Raw genomic sequence first — 17,761 nt, forward strand, 5'->3', positions numbered from 1 at the left:
CCCTCCACTTCGCATCTCTTTCTTCCTGTCTTCTTTCACTCCCTCCTTTCTCCCTTCCCTTAAGGCGTGGTTCAGGTGTCCGCCGAGATTTGTGAGACAGATACTGTGCCATTTTTGCTCCCCAAAAACAAATTTTACAGACGATTTGTCACCCGCCGCGGTGGCTCAGTGGTTAGGGCGCTCGGCCACTGATCCGGAGTTCACGAGTTCGAACCCGACCACGGCGGCTGCGTTTTTATGGAGGCAATACGCTAAGGCGCCCGTGTGCTGTGCGATGTCAGTGCACGTTAAAGATCCCCAGGTGGTCGAGTGAGTGAGTGAATAAAGTTTATTGCTCTAATAAAGGAGTCTTGCTGCTTGCCCGGAGATTGCCGATGTCTTCCAGGCTGAGCGTGGTTGGCGCCCCTAGTCCAAGGCACCACTGTCCCTGGTCATCTGGCATGCGCGGCTCACTAGGTCTCTTTGGACCTTGAGCTGGCTGCTGGTTAGCCGGTCCTCCCACTGCTCCGCATTTGACTCTTTGTTACCTCGGAAAGCTACATTGTGTATGCATTCCCATGTGATATGATACAGCGTGGGGGTTGCCCCGCACTACGAACATGTATCCCTATACTGCTCCGGATACATCTTATGTAGAATGTGAAGGTTGTGGAAGGCTCCTGTTTGGAGTCTTCTCCAACATGTCGCTTCATATTGTGTTAGCAGAGGATGTGGCTGGGGATATTTGCGTCTTCTGCTTTTGATGAGGTTGAGGATAGCTGCGTACGTGAGCTCTACCGTTATCTCCGGGCCGTCCGAGGCGTTTGACGCCCCAGCACGGATAGTAAGCTCGCGAGCTAGCTTGTCCGCCTTCGGATTGCCTTCGACTCCGCCGTGCCCGGTACCCAGTAGGTCCTATGTTCGATCTTTTCGTTGGTTCGCTGCGTTTTCAAGAGAATCCTTAGTGCTTTCTTGTTGATTCTTCCTAACATGTAGCGTCTGCACGCCTCTTGGGAATCTGTTATGATTGTGAGAGATTTGTTGGTGCGATAACCCTCGGCTGCCGCTGGAGCTACGGTGATCTCCTCTGCCTCATTTATCGTCCCATCTCTCGTGGATGCGCCGCTGATGAGGCCACCCTCCTTTGTTGTGACAACCGATACCGTTTTCTTGATGCTTTGGCTACGAGTCCACGGGCACAGAGTGACGTCAGTGTTGACTACCTGATCTTATGTGGCAATCTTCGCCTCTACATATGCAGCCCTTGCCTGTCTTCTGGCTGCGTGTAGATTTGGATCCATACTCCTGGGTATAGGGCTAACCTGGTAGGTTCGACGTATTTCGTCTGGGATGTTTGCCGATCTATCCTCCATGTCCAGGACCCCCTTATAGTTCAGCCTTCCTTGGAGGGCCTTCCCTGTTGCCGAGTTCCTTAGCCTTTGTATCTGCGACATGACTTGTGCCCTGCTTAACTCGTCGAACATGTTGTGCAGCCCCAGTTCTGCCAGCTTGTCGTTCGACGTGTTTCTGGTTAAGCCCAAAGCTGTCTTGTAGGCTCCTTTGATTGGGACCTCTGCCTGATTTTCTTCACTTTTCAGGTGGTCGAAATTATTCCAGAGCCCTCCACTACGGCACCTCTTCCTTCCTTTCTTCTTTCACTCCCTCCTTTATCCCTTCCCTTACGGCGCGGTTCAGGTGTCCAACGATACATGAGACAGATACTGCGCCATTTTCTTTCCCCCAAAACCAATTATTATTATTATTATTATTATTATTATTATTATTATTATTATTATTATTACAGACAATTTGAACAGTGAATAGGACTGTTCACAGCATGAAATGGCGTACCCTCTACATGCATACAGGTACACGACAGGCATGGTGAGTTGCGCCGCCTCTTGGCTATTCTGACATCGCAGGCAGGTGCATGTGAGGAAGCATGTGGCGCCGGTACACAGCTTTCGCGTCCGAACTACATATTCAACATTGAGATCCTATCCAAAACTGAGGGTCCATCGGTGCCTCCTGGTTCACGTATGCGAATTCAACGCTACGAAACTTGCAACGGCCGTAACGTAAGCTCGCATTAGTTGTGCGGAGGCTTCGACGAGTGGCGCGTACCAAAGCGCAATTCTCTCATTCCTGCCGACAAGGAGCAAGTCCGAAACGCCATCGGGACAGCGCGACGGAAGAGAGGTCGTGTTGACGAATGAATCTGTCGGGCTTGGCGTAACAGGATCTAATCGCGCAACATACACCGCACGCGAAGCACTCGCATCGTTTAGACGAATAACAAAAGCATGTACCCTTTGTGAGGTTGTTTCGCTGAGGTGGTAGCACTGCGGCTTTCGAGCAACGCTGTCACAACGCCTCACGTTTTCTGCCGCCGAACGTGAAGTGACGAATTCCATTCTCGGTGGTAGCGGCCGACGTACTTCTCAGGTGGAGTGTTCGTACGCATGCGCAGAGACCATAGCATGCCGAAATGGCAGAGCACGGAAATAAACCTTGCAGTGCCTGTCTTAATACATGTGGAGCCCCACGCACAAAACTCACAGCAGCACCTAATTAGTTATCTGTTATGTCTTTGCATGAAGTGACGTGAGTTCCGGTCTAATGACGTCACTTCCATCCAGCCAGTGGGCGATCTTAATTACTAACGACGCATTTTGACTCCAAGAGGGTTCTAAAGCTATCAGATTAATAATGTCCCACATACGATCGCATACCCGCAGTGGTAGTTAGCTGGGAGACGTCCAACTATTGCGAGGCCCTCCCATCGCTATGACCGGAAGTGGCGCTGGTGAACGCTCGCAAGGTTAAGCTAGACGTAATACAAAACACCTCTAAAGCGGAAGGGAATACTTCCGCCACAATAGCTCACATTTGGTCGAGCACTGCACGCGACATGCCCAGGGGCAGTGGTTAAGACCCCACCAGTGGAATGTAGTTTTCTTTCCTTCGTCTTTGTGTAATCATATCCCGTTTAAAATGATTGCCAAGCTGTTTCCTCCTCCAACCAACAACAGCATAATAAAGCAACATTATCCTATGCATTCCTTGGATTGAATTATTGTTCGGCTCTTTCGTATTTAGAGATCCATGATTGAGGTTTATGTAACTGGTTGCGCAAGCCGCATCACGCAAGTCTGATTGCTCCATCACGAGTTGTTGCGTGTCAGTTTGCGTTCACTTATCTTCTGCCAGAATCAACGCAATCACTTCTTCCCTACAGCCTATATGCTCACAGCATATGCTTTGTAATCCCATATGTTGCGACCTCGAACAGAGCGGCGATACTTGCAGCCACCGCAGCGGAAAGCTAGCTGCGCTTCCTTCCAGACGCAGCTTGCGACACGAATCGAAAAAGGTAACGTGCCGGTTGTAGCTGACAAGCTGCTTTGCAAACGCAGCAAACCCGGTCAGGTGGGCTCTGTTGTAGGGCGGCGCGCAGATAGCGGAACCGGCTTCGGCGGATTTCTTGCTTTGGCTAGAGGTATAGCTATGTCTCCTGCGCAGACAGGACTTTACAGTATCCCCTGGTTTCGTGGGCACATTTTATGCATGTTCCGAGCTCATGTTTTTGCGGCCTTGTTTTAAAACAAACAGGGCACTTCACATCTCGGGGAGCGCAATCACGAAGTTGGAGGAGTTGCCTGTAAAAAATGGTAGGAAGTTGATTGCCGACATTGAAAATGGGTTCTTGTGTTCGACAGCACCTGAGCGTGTCTGATTATCTCATTCGTTATGTACATTTAATGCTGTTTCCCTGCCGATGCAGGGTTTGCTTCTGCCTTTTTTTTTGTCCGTGTCACTCTTACCTTTGAGGCAGTATACCAGCAGCGCACAGTTTTTGATTTTGCTGGCAGGTGTTCCCACGGCAAGAGCAGGAAAGAGATTCGGTCAGCGCAGTCGTCTCCCTTCCTCGGTCTTGTCCGTCGTCTGACAATACTGCACACAACAAAATGATCGTATCCATGTGCCGCAGGTAACTATTTGACCCAGATTGAAGGTTACCGCTCACATTCCAATGCCTCGCTGCATGGTAAAAGGCGTTCCTTCTTCTCAAGATAGCTGAGGGCTTTCTTAGTTTTCTACTCGGAAGATTTCACGTCTCTCGTTGCACTTGGTGCAGTTAGGTCAGCAGATAGTTGCTTTAGTTCACTGCCTCAGTTATTAGGACCCTAACGTATGAATATGTGTGCTTTTTATCGTTAGTTGGAGAGGCTGGCGTACGTCAAAAAGCTACTGCATGCACAAAACTATACTATTAAAACACACACACACGCACGCGCACACAACGACATTCGCAGACCTATAGAAAAGGCCTTTGGCGGTCTAGAGAGAGGACGTCGTGTCTTCTCTCGGGCGCTGCGCAACGGTGACACAAAACGCTTGTACAGCTGAAGCACTGATTAGTGGCTGCGATCGCAGTGCAGTCCTGAGCGGCCTCCGGGAGGCCTAAAACAACCTCATAGTCGAGGAATGCATCCGCAGGACGCTGGTTGCTACTGCTGGGGAAGTGCATTCCCACCAAACACGCTTGCGGCAAGGTGAAGCATCATTGAACCGTTCTTCTGCTCTTTTTACAGAAGCTTAAAGAAGCTCGTTCATTCTGTCAAGGCTACCTTGTTTGCCATCATCATTTTATTTGAGGCAGTCTGATACAAACTGTTTCGGGACACACCATAGGATAATGCCCGGAAAGGACCAAACGTGAACACTCTTCGTCTTCTTCTTCTTCCAAGCTCAGCCAGATAACATAGGTAATCTATCCTGCTACCCGCGCGGCCATTTATGCGATGTATACGCTGTATACATGATCCTGTACAGCCTTTGGCAAAAGTAAAAAGCCCAAAGTGTTCGTGGAAGCCCTAATATTCTGAGGGATGAGTATGGGTGTTCCTCGCTCCTTCAAGGGATTCAGAACGCTGACTACGCATAACGAGCCACGTTAATTAAGCATGGTCCAAAAGGAAACCCCTTGGGTTTCTTACTTTTGACACAGACTGTACACACTGTGCGCCTATAAAGACACGGGGGATCATTTAGCTCATCCGGGAAAGCTTGGGCCTGGATGAGCAGCTCAACAGGGCGGACGCAAAATTGAGTTCTCTAAAATGAGGCAATCAAGCAACACAGTGCATTTCTGCGCTAAACAGTGCAGTGGGATATCAAGGTTTATTGGTTCTGGGGGTACCATAGGACGGCTTCTTTGTGGCTTCGGACTAGGTCAGTCGCAGTTGGACCAACTGGACTGTCGTCGATTGCACACGCCATCGTGCCAGCTGGGCTCAACGCTGAAGAGAGTCCTGGCGCCAGCGACCGTCGTCGGCGCGGCTCTCAAACAGGTTCTTCCTTCTTGGCGGCAACGGATTCCCTCGCCGCCGACCGTTGTGTGCTGGCCGGCGTGCGCGCCGCCTAGCGGTACACCTGTCCCAAGGGCAGTCGGGCCCCTGCTTCCTGGCGAGTGCGGCGGCGCGGTGCCGTACCCGTTCCGCGGGGCGCCTAACCAAGCACGCTGTATACGACGGTCCAGTGCTCATCGCTACATCCGCGCTGCTTCTCCGCGCGCGAAGCGACGCACGTTCCTCTGGTGATCGGTGCTGAGTGGCGGCAGCCTGGGTGACTCTGGCAGGCCGCCTGTCCTGTCAGCGTGCCTTCCTTTTAGTTCGCCGCTGTTTGCGGAACGTCGGGTCGGAGCGCACGGGTTATTAGCGGCAGCGGTGGACGTCCTGTGGAGCGCGCTTCTTTCAGCCACCCCAAGAAGAATGGAGCCCGTTGTTCGTTGGCCGGCTTGTTACGGACGTTCAACCTGCAACGTGAAGAGGCCGTGAATGCATTGTGAGGCGTGCGTGTTTGACTTCGCGAGTCTAGGCTACTGCGCGCGAACCGTTCAGTTCCAGAGGCCGCGACGGTTAATTGCGACTATTTGCGTCGCGTGTGTGAATCAAAATTAGCAACGAGCAGTATCGTTGCGCGGAGCCCCCTGTGATATCGGCTTTTCGGAAAAGCCGGTGGAAAAGTGCCAGGTCACTGCAGTGTCACTTTTACATGCGCCTAACGGCCGCAGTGCTCAGACGAGCGCATCCAAAACCAAGGTCGGAAGGCAGTGGAAGACACGCACGCGGAGACAGCCGCCATCCAAACTGCGCTGGTGACAAGCAGCGCCATTGTTTCGGAAGCCCATCCTGTTCCCAGGGACGGCGCTGTCTGGTTCCTCTGAGTGTTTCGCTGTCGCACGGTGTTTTATTCTATTCCTTCTTTTCGTCACTCTTCTTCCGGCGAGCTCGCGTGAACTACGTGAGAAAGCCGGCCTAGAGCTCACACAGTGTGCACATCTCCTTCCCTGACGTCTTGGATAAGTGCTCAAGGGACACAGAAGTCGCTGTGCAGCGGCAGGTAAGAGAGTCATTTGATCAGTGTTTTTGAGCGATGGTTTTGTCGAATGTTTCTCTGTTGCAAGAGGCCCCGGCGTCGTGGTATGTCGTAATTGAAAAGCAACGCGGTCATCATCCGTCGAACTCATTTCGAAGGAAGCTTTATTTGCTCATTCAAAGAAAACTTGTACACAGTATTTACGTACTGCACTTACGTGGTTATTAAAGTGGTGCACTTGGCACCGCAACGAATTATTTAGCTAGAGAGGAGATACTTCCTGCAACCTGTCCTTGTGTAGTTCCTGTGTGATCCAGTGGGCCTGAACCATGATCCCGGTAGTTTTTGTTCTCCTTTCTTAGTGCCAGATGACGGCGGAGGGTCTCGGAGGTTATTTCATCTTTTCCACGAACGCACTCGAGGCTTTACAGTAAGGTTGTTCGTAGAACGGCGCCCATACGTTTTTGTTCTTGAGTTTCTGGCGCCTCCGCCGCAGCGGTGTATGTTCCATTTGCGGAATTTCTCATTTTAGGGAAGAATTTCACGAGTGAAACTGAGAGAAAAGGGAGTGGTTAGGGAGTTCCTAGGAAGAGAAAGTTGATCCTTTTTTCCTAACTGCAGAACATTTCAAACTGCTGTAAGGAAAAATGGCAAGAAACGAGGATTTTTCGGTCTAACTGAAGGTATTTTCGGTTACGGTATGGAACATCACGCTCGGTAGCCCAGCGAGGGATTCGAATCAAGATTGCATGTCTGAAACAATCAAACAACAGCATTATTTTACACGAACGTATGTACAGTATTGTTCAAAAGTTTTAAGGCCAAAGTCTTTTCGCTTCAGCCCCATAACAGAGCCATTACGGCACTATTGAAGACCGAATGACCTTGAAATGCTAGCAGAAGGTTCCTTCCTGCGGTAGAAAGCTTCCTGCTTGATTTGTGTTTTGAATGATCCGCTGCACGGAACAATCTAGGAACATTCATATCGCTGATGCTGAACGCTGTTGCCTTAAAAATTTTGACCAAGACTGTGCATATTTTAGAGAGCGCAGGAATAGACGCGGACCAGGTTACAATGGTGCAATGGGGATGGTCGAACAATTTTGGTCGTAATGTAAGTAGGCAACATGCATTGCAAATACATGTCCATGGAAACTGTTGTAACGTTTGCAATTCCGAAATTGTGTCTGTTGGCAAACAAAGTTATCTGTTGATATGACGCGATGTCTTTACAGCTAAGACGCCGGCACAGGGATTCCTAACGGTCGATGTCTTCCTGAACTGGGTCGGTGTTACTCTGCATTCTACAATATCCAGAAAAAAAATCTTTAGCCGGCAGTACTCAGTTAAAGAGGTACGGGCGCAAAATCTCGAACGCAAACAAACAATATGATTTGCTTCATGGGCGTAAGGATACATCTTCTAGCAAGTTTCAGTCGAAGGCGTTCAGTGGGACATAGTTTAATTTGACTCTAAGCGTTGTCCGAGGAGCCACGCGGCGTTCCAAAGTGCATCAGGTAATGTGAAGGTGCACTTGCCCAAATTGCTGTGACGTCACCGAACCCAGTGGTTGTCAACAAGAACAGCTTGTGCTTGTCAGTGACGCTGAAGTCATCAGAAATGTGATAGTCCAGGTTGGCGGATCGACCATGACGTCAGTGTGTACTTCAGCGCTGGTGCCGACGAAGATCAAACTGCCGGTGCAAAATCGTTTGTATTTAATTATCAATGATGCATACTGATGTTTTGAGCTCATTTTCATGATTTGTAGGCAGGTAGGCCTATTTCAAAGCAAAAAAATCGATAAAACGAACTCCCAAAAGCATTGTGTTCGTACCCGTTTTATTTATTTATTTATTTATTTATTTATTTATTTATTTATTTATTTATTTATTTATTTATTTATTTATTTATTTATTTATTTATTTATTTATTTATTTCAATGCGTACAAGTCGCCCGTTGGGAATTGCTGTATGGGGGGACAAACGCAAAGACAAATTCTAAGGGTATTTCTTGTTCCTCTTTGTGGTGTGCTAAGATAACAAAATAAAATGAAGAGAATGCAACCCTGGCTCGTGTTACTACATTTCAGGGAACGACGTTTAAATATGTTTAGCACATCGTCTTCCTGGATGACCTGCCCCCGGCTACATGCTCGATTACTGTTCTCTATATAACACCGATAGCTAAATTCTCGCAAATACCGTAATTGCTGGTACACATTCCACGGAGTACACACGCTTAAAAAAATGGAAGTTTTTCTGCTTTGCGGACTGTATCTACCACCGCCGACTTCACAGTGTTTTGTTTTCAAAATTGAAAATCATAACATGCACATTCCAACATGATTCTCAGTTTCGGACTACCAAGCTGTTTTTTTTTTTTGTGCAGTCAAACTTTCACTGTGGTACTGTCGTGCAAGGTGTTGGTTTGGTTTGGTTTATGTGGGTTTAATGTCCCAAAGTGACTGAGGCTATGAGAGACGCTATAGTGATGGGCTCCGGAATAATTTCGACCACCTGGGTTACTTTAACGTGCACTGACATCGCACAGCACACGGGCCTCTAGAATTTCGCCTCCACCGAAATTCGGCCGCCGCGGCCGGGATCGAACCCGCCTCTTTCGGGCCAGCAGCCGAGCGCCATAACCACGCAGCCACCGCGGCGGCTCAGGGTATTGGTTTTAGGCGTGTTTGATGGCACTTACTGGCGTCTTTATTTCGAAGAATGTCGTTCACCGCTCTTATTTTTAAATAGAAGACAATTCGCGTGGCCTATCCGGGCACCTTAATTACTTCCACAACGCCTGCACTGCTTGGAGTTGCACCCCACAGGAAAGAAGAAAGTGAGGCACATGGGTAGCGATCCATGCTAAAAGAATCGTGTTCACCGCATTGTGCCCTTCTGGGGTCAAACGGGTTCAACATATTCCTGCAGATGGTGCCTGCGGACTTATGCGAATTGCTGGCAATGTTGCCACTTTCTTTTTATTAGACATAGTTGACCCTTGCGTACTGCGTACCTAGTGCGGGTGATTTTGTAACTTTTTTTTTTCTATTAGGAACAATTGAGCCCTGCGAACTGTACATCATGTGTGGGCAATCTTGCATTTTTTGTTGGTCAGAATTGAGCTCTGACTGAAGTCCGCAAGCTTCGATGCGCAGATTTAGATGTCAGCCAGAGATGTAGGGCCGCATTTAGTCGAATAATGCACGCACTTTATTTTCCATAAAATCTCCGAATTTTGGTGGGGGGGGGGGGGGGTGTTCATAACGCAGGGTAAAATATTGAGAAGAAGTTGAAGCGGTAGAAACGGAACAAAACCACGTTGGAGGAATAAATACTTCATTCGTAACTACTTCATCTTCAAAATAACCCACAGCGCACCTTCAGTAGAGCTGAGTCAACGACTTTTATATTAAACCCGTAAGTATAATTCGCGTAGCGGCTCATAATGATGTCTGAAGACAAAACAACTAACAGTTCACTCTAGGCCAACTCCCTGTATTCAGCGCGAAGCCCCACTGCAGCATGTTTTTACAACCTTTAGTCTGACTGATCTGGTGTCCGCTGCTTCTCGGTTTGCTTCCGCGATTGCTTCTCGAAAAATGTTTCTCGCGGAACATTTTGATTGGCTGTTCGTACTGCAGGGTGACATATAGGCTGGTAGTCTTGGCATTCGACGGTAGGCGCTCTATATTGGTGTGCAGTTGTTCCGGTGTTCAAAAAAGGGCGCCTCCCAGCATTGACTACTGTCCCCAAAATACCGCACGTGAAAGAATGGGTAGCGCTCATTACGCGAGAAAAAAAATGCACTTTTTGACACCAAAGTAGAGAGTGCATTCATTATGAGAGTGCGTTCATTACCTGAATAAATACGGTACACCGGACCTCGCCTTATTTCAAGCGTCATATCTGATGTATCCGCTTCGTGTACTGTAAATGATAACCTGGAAAGAGTTTTCAGAACACACTTGGTGGTACGCCATAAATGGGCGCTCAGACATACGCTGTTTTGCCGCAAGTATAGAACAAGCGAATTTCCCCTGAAAATCGCTGCTTATTAAAGAACATAAACTAATGCAACTTCGTAGATTTTTCCAAGCGCTTGCCCGCGAGCGCAAACTTCGTAGCTGAGCAGACCCTGTTCTTTGTCTACAATGAGCGCGATATCGCTGACCTGCCAGTCTTTGCTGTCCCTGCTCATGAGCAGAGCGCACGCGACCTACGCTACCCTAATCTTCTTAAGTCGGCATAAAAAAGCCGCATCAGCGCATTTCGTGCCGAACATTCGTTCGTTTACGAGCGTCTCATCAACAACTTTCTTATAAAAATTATTTGGACATTCTACAGACTCTACATTCACTTTCGCTAAATCTTAGAGACAAGGCTATAGAGAATACACATCATATAAACAACCTGTTGACACTCAATAAATTTATGACCATACACTTTTAGTGAACTTTTTGTCTTCAGGAAGTCTACTGACTATGAATAGGCAAAAGGAAATATCCATAGGAAGGCAATAGAGTCCATAAGAAGGCTATAGAAAGTCTGTGGGCCATTCTTGTAAGGTCTGACTTGGGAGAGACGGACTACATGGTGCAAGGCCGGAACTTGTATCCAGGATACTGGACAGCTTTTATTTTTTCCGCGAGGGGACGCGGCACTACGCGGGTGCCTCCTCCAAAAGGCAAACTCGAGATAACGCACTCGCACAGCGGACCGGAGCTAAAGCCCAAAATCCCGGGGTTGCTTTCAGCGCCTGTCCTTCTTGGAAGCGAGGGCTTGCTTTTCCGCGCTAATTCTCCGTGCAAACGGAGCACCGGAAGCCCCTTTGACCCGGAAAACGAATTTTCAGCACCAACTCGATGAAGCGAGTGTTTGCTGATTGGAGCTGCATGTATTTGGCTTCTTGAATGCCGACCGGATGGAGATGATGACTGGGTTTCTGCGCTTAAGTTATTTGGGCCGGGACACCTCAGAGGTCGCCGTATATAGCAGCGAACTGTTGGCCGTCATTTGGTTGCTGAGAATTAGACGACCTCTTGTAAGGATTTCCTTTTGTTTCACTTCCGCTGGGAAGGCGTGCGCTTTTACTTTCATGGCCTTGGGCTGATGGCTGAGTCCGTGCTAAAAGATTAGTGAAATTGAAACCTTAAGTTGAACTGCGATGTTCTTTGTTCGTATTGGGAATGCTAAGCAACAACTGCGCGTGTGATTGTATAATAGAAAAAAAAATCGCCACCTTTAAGCTCGCTGAGAATGAAAAAAAAAACTCACTAGAAACGAAAAATATTTTACGCAGAAAGACCGAGGATTATTGAGACAGAGCGGAAAATGAAAATGAAACGCATGGCGATAATATTGTTTTCCTCTTTTTTTTTTCTTTTTATGCGTGTGCTGTAGACGAGTAAAAGAAATTTCGCCCAATGCGGCAGCCTAGCTCTCTTTCAGGGAACGCGGATGACAGGACTTACTTTCTATCGCAGCGACTGCTCACATTTGAAGGCAAACATTACATCAGTAAAATACGTTTGAAACGAAAAAGGAACCAAAAAAGAAGTTTCAAGGAAAAAGAGAGATGGAGTGAGCTATGGCGATGGCTGGACACATCACAGCTGTCGGTTCTTTCATTCATCTTCCGAGTGTCGCCATCTGATGGGCCGGCGGTCACATCAGTGGTGTGATCGTTTCGCCTGCTCTTCCACATTCAGCTTCTCCGTCGCCATGGCCTTTTGACACGGCGGACACACACACGGCGCTGGCACGTTCGAATAAAAATTTGAAGGCTTCGCTGCCTAAACGCAGGGAGGAAAAACGAAAGTGCGCGAAGGGCAAAAGCGGGGACCAAAGTGGTTTTCCTCGCCGTGACGAGGGTCGGAGGCCAAGAGAGAGTCGCCGACAGAGAAAACCAAGGGAGGCGACATGGGCCAGGGCGACGAACCTTTATTTTTGTTTCATTTTTAGTTTTCGCCATTTTTGTCGGTCTTCGTGCGTTATCTTTCTTTTTGTACAAACCTCGGCCAAGTAAATTTAGAACCCCAAAGAGGAGTGAGCGCCTGTTCACGAAGACGCATACACTCTCGCACGTACAGACACACACACTCATAAACTTGGTTCCTACGGCCAGTTGTTCGTGGAAAGGGCAGTAAGAAAAACGCACCATGTTTAAGGTGCCATACCCTGAACCAGGCTGTTAAGGCGTCGGTTAGGTATCATACTCCGCGGAGGGAGTGCGTTTTTGTCGTTGGCTGTCGCAGCATTTCTGTTATTCGTTCGTTCTTTGATTCGTTAGGTACTTCGTTCGTGGTCTCATTCGTTCGTTCTGAATTTGCGTTTTGCATCAGTGATCTAACTCAGCGTGTGTTCCGTTTGTTGCGGAGGGCTTCTTTTTCTTCTACTGCTGTGCTTATGACGGTGCATTTTAAAAGCTTGAAATGCTGCGAAAAACTAGGCGCTGGGGTCGCAAAACCTGGGCACTTTTCTCGGGTTGATTAGGAAGCCTCTGCGGCAGTCATAACCGCGTTGCAATTCGAGGCGCAACGCTCGTTCTATTTCCAAAAGGTTCGTATCAGGCAAGTCTCAATCACATTTGACCGCAGCATCGTAGGTGTGCCGTTGCTGCTTGCAGCCTTTTAGAAAATCTTACTTTTCGTACAAGCTTCGGTAAACTTGACACCCATGCCCTTTCACTTGCAGTGGCCGGTCATGCATGCATGCTTCCGCATTAAACCTCTGTGCCTGCAGCTGCTGGAAGGCAGCAGCTTTGACCAACCAGCCGCAAAACTCGGGCAGAATGGCGGATGCACACCATTTCGAGTATGTTGAGATATCTGTATATATTATTGAGTGCAGCCTAACTGAAGGCAGCGGGATCAGAAATTGAAAATCTTCGCTTATGGAAAAAGTTCCGACTTCTTAGGGCGCCTAGGAAGAAGTCGTTTTGTGAAAATGAAAATGACAGTAATTGCGTCACCCTAGTATATCTGGACACCTCAACCGCGTGGTAAGGAAAGAAGTGAAGAAGGGAGTGAATGAAGGGAGAGAGGAAGGGGTGGAGTAGTGGGTGGCTCTGGAATAATTTTGACCAACCGGGGTTCTTTAACGCGCACTGGCGCCGCACAGCAAGCGGGCGTCTTTTGTCGCTTCCATTAAATTGCAGCTCCGAGGCCGGGATTCGAACCTGCTACCTCGTGTTCAGCAGCCGAACCGCGGCCAGCCACTGAGCCGCTGCGGCACGTCTAACGGCGCCTGCAGCGTCTGCTAGCGCGGTGCTCGGCGGGCAACCGCGCACCGTCGCCGCCACATCGCCACCCCTTCCCCGTACCATCCGCACTTTCTCTCGGGAGCGGCGGAGCGCTTTCACGGTCCGCCGTTCTCGCGACCGCGCGATTTACGGGGGCGGCGCGCGCGAAAGTGCGCACTGCCGCAGCCTCTTTTCCACTGCATCGCGCGGCTTCTTTTCCGCCTCGCGGCCGTCCTGCTGCACTGCGGGGCAGGCAGCGTGGCGTGCGTTGTATACACGACGCGGCAGCATCGCTGGCATACCGGGCCGCTCTCACGACACCTTCTCGGGTGACACACACACAGCGGCCGCACTGGTGGCGCGTTCGTCCTTCCTGCCTCTGTCGCTGAAAGGAGGCGCGATCCTTTCTTTCTGCCTCGTGCCGCGCTGTTTGGCGTACGAACCGAAGCTCACGTTTCTCGGCCGCATACCTGAGGGACAGGAACTCGTCCGCACGGCCTATCGCGCGGCGCTCAAAGACGTTTTAGAGTCCGTTCATTTCAACTAGCTTAATTCTAACTTCCGGTTTATTCGAAGGGAAGCGCTGGTCCCGTCAACAGCACGTATATAAAGGGGAGGCTACACTAACACCGCGCACAATTCGCAGAGATTTTCCTTCGCCTTCCAATTCTAATTATAGGCTGCAATAATAATTAATGGATTAATCGTTTAATCAATCATTATTTTTAGCGACCGGGAACAGCGAGAGCCTTTGTGCTGGCGCATTTTGCGAGCAGAAAAAAATGGTGAGAGAATACAGTGCGAATACAATACGCAACGGTACATTGCGGTACAAATAATGAACAGGGGAAATACATGATGAAAGGTACCTCATACCACTAGGGGCATTAAATCGCAGATCACAGTATTAGGTTAAGCAATTTGAGACTAAGAAATAGCATCTGTATAGAAAAACAAAGACGACGCAGAGGAGCGACATAGAAAATTTCACGTACTATATACGCAAGGAAAGACAAAAAATACAGTCATGGCACCAAAGAAGAAAAAAATTACGATGAACAATGCAGAAAGAAAACTAGGTTATAAGAAACATTTCCGAATCAGATCAGTAGGTATGGAGGGAGTTAAGTCATAAACCAGTTCTGAACTTCAGTCCGCAAAGAATACAGTGGGTGATGAAATAAATCCAAGCCATTTGAGGGCATATTGTATCTGCGTTGTACTCTGAAGGCTAGACAGTGTCTGTTGCGTGAGGGGAAGGTATGGAAAATTGGAGATTTTCTGGCGGCTTTCGACGATGTTTCAAGGCAGATTTCAGCGAGCAGATCTAGTCAAGTTATAGAGTCACCCAGAAGTTTAAGCAAAAAATTTACAGGCGATCGGCTGGCCGATCTGATGGAAATGCGTGGCAATAAGCTTTCATTACCCTTTGCATGGCACGGCACATCACACACATTTCTTTACATACACCTTCGCACTTGACTTCCTTAAACACTTCACCTTCTATTACATGTCTTACATCCCGTATCCGTCGACACTCGGTCTTTAAGGTGGCGCGCACTCAACAACTTCAACGAAGTAGCATCAGTAGTGGGCGCGCCGCTCTACAATCTCTTCTCCTCAGCCCATTTTCCTCCTCACCATCCAGCTTCCACGGTGTAGCTACCCACAAGGTTGTTCCCGTGAAAGGCACCTTCGGGCATCTCCTCTCCCCTGCAAGTGGAAAGGGCATTCTCTCTTTCCACTCTCCCACCTGTCAACCGTGGCAGGTGGAGGCTTCAGAGAACTCCGGACGCCGGACTGTTTTTCCTGACATTGGGGATTCTTATGATTATAAAATGCGAGATTGGCCTGTGCGCGTCTCAGGGAGGGAAGGGGATAAGAAGTGCAAGAGGTGCCTCAAAGTTGAGGGCAAAACCATGCTCGTAGGTGGACAAAAATTTTGTTTGCATAATATCAGTGATCCCTGCGCTCGATCGGCACGTCCCGTTCCAAGCAACTGCTGCATACCCAAGAAGAGGAGCACAGGTGCTGTTCTCTAACCCCAAGAAGCAGCTAGAATGACTAAAAAGGATACCTCTACAGACAACATCCAATCTTCGAAGAGATCATGGTTTCACAGACCAAACACGAGTCGGATAAAGGAATATGCCATCAAAAAAGTCGTAGGGTTTAACGTAGTTGAACCAAGTAGAGGTGCGCAAGCAAGTGTTCTGCTGCTTGGCTCAAGGGTTTGCTTCGCTGGGTTGTCAGCACGTCTGGCGATCATATTAGATTCAGGTTAAGCCCTGATCGAGGTTAAGCTGATCTGATCTGCTCGCGCCGCAGATGGAAGTTGATGAAGACGACGATGTGCAATGCACAGCGCGAGAGTACAGAGTCGATCACACTTGTCTAGAGCGCTCGGGCGGTGAGCTGCGGAGCAAATGAAGTGAAACCTTTTCGCAATTGCTTTGCTAGCGTTAAGGCGCTGATGCCTGTGCGGTGCACGTGTCTATTAGTCTGCTCTCCAGCGCAAGAATTATCAGTGAAAGTTAATACCTGCTTTAGAATGTCGTCTTATTCCACCCGGACGGCACCTCTCGAGCGCTCTAGACAAGTGTGATCGACTCTGTACGTTGCAGTTTAACACGAGGCTTGGTCGGCTGCGGCGATAGCATACTGCTCTCGTGCAGTGGTGCTGGTGATGAAAAGCATTTATTTATCTATACATACAGAGTGGTTCTCGGGGAGAGGCCCCTAGTCGGTCTCGCCCCTTACAATAGAAGGCGGAGTCCCTCATTCCGGGACCCCGTCGGTCCTGACCGCTGCGCAGGTCCGCCGAACCAGGGCCTGTTGGGCCGATAGTTCCTGCCAGCCGAGCAGAGCCGCCTCCCAGCCTCTCGGGTAGGGGAAGGGGTGATGGTAGGGGGGGGGGGGGAGAGAGAGAGAAGGATTTTGCCCGCATGCCCAAACCATGTGAAAGGTCTCAGCCACCTCACCACACAATGAGCAGCGGCCGTGAAAAGAAGAGTCAAAGTGCTTGAAAACTGCCGGGCACAGTAGGGTGTTTGTAAAGAGCCTAAGGAGAGTTCGTTCGCCAGCTTTACTCAGTCCCTTCATAGGAACCGGATAGCGCCGGTGTTCGGCACGGTAGTGCTCAGTAATATCTTTAAAAGAAAGAAGATGGCTGTGATCTGGGTTAAGGTCCTCCCAAGGAACGCCTGGTGCCCGCTAAGTGAGTGCGAGGGCTGCCTCATGGGCGGCTTAGTTACCTGGCATGTTTTGGTGGCCGGGGGCCATATTATTGAGCGATGAGCTGGATCGCAGTCGCGAGTACTGTGGTGAAGAGTTTGGTGAGCAAGTGGAGTTATCCAACCGAACTCAAAGTTACGACAGGCTCCGCGAGAGTCCGTGAGGATGAATTTAGAGTCGGGATGGGAGGCTGCGAGGGCGATCGCTACGCTAAAAAAAAAAAAATCGTGCAGTGGCCAGCGAAGTTGATCTGTTCGCGCCGCCGCGGGTTCTAATCCCAGTCGCGGTAATATTTATTTCATTTCTGCACCCTCAAGGTCAGGGGCGCCACAAGATTCTTTGTTGGGTTGACTCCGTTCAGTAGTGCTTTCGCATTAACATCCCCCATCTGTCCGTCATTTCTGACACATAAGGTCAACAAACATAAAGAACAGTGTAGCGAAACGAGATGTGCTGAGCTTCTACGAAACGGGTTAATACAGGGCAACGGAACGAGCACAAAAAGAGAAGAAACACGTAACACAGGACAGGCGCTGACTACCAACTCTTTATTGCGTCTTAAAAACCAGCGCAATTTATACAGTTCTTCTGGACCACGTGATACACTGTCAGCCACAATCCTGTCAGCCCACACCAGAATCCTCATTGTCACGAGTTGTGCGGGTGCAGGATCACACTTCTGCTTTAATGGTGTTCAAGATAAGAATAACAATAAATACAACAACAACAACAACAACAACAACAACAACAATAATAATAATAATAATAATAATAATAATAATAATAATAATAATAATAATAATAATAATAATAATAATAATATTAATAATAATAATAAACGTTTATTTTGGGTCACAAGGTCAACTGTTGGTTCTCGGTATTCTTATAAGAAACACAATACTATGTGGGAAAATTATC

The 17,761-nt window shown here is 48.7% G+C and overlaps 1 protein-coding gene across 1 annotated transcript in view; it reads left to right on the plus strand.

Annotated features, from left to right (window-relative positions):
- The first annotated feature begins 6,249 nt into the window (after window positions 1-6,249).
- Window positions 6,250-17,761, plus strand: part of LOC144120480 (pleckstrin homology domain-containing family G member 5-like) — a 626,877-nt gene continuing 615,365 nt past the window's right edge. Inside the window, exon 1 of the mRNA XM_077652910.1 lies at window positions 6,250-6,384. The gene's annotated coding sequence lies outside the window, so the exon portion shown is untranslated. The remainder of the gene's footprint in view (window positions 6,385-17,761) is intronic.

The sequence above is a fragment of the Amblyomma americanum genome, chromosome 2, assembly GCF_052857255.1.
Source record: "Amblyomma americanum isolate KBUSLIRL-KWMA chromosome 2, ASM5285725v1, whole genome shotgun sequence".
NCBI classification, from domain to species: domain Eukaryota; kingdom Metazoa; phylum Arthropoda; class Arachnida; order Ixodida; family Ixodidae; genus Amblyomma; species Amblyomma americanum.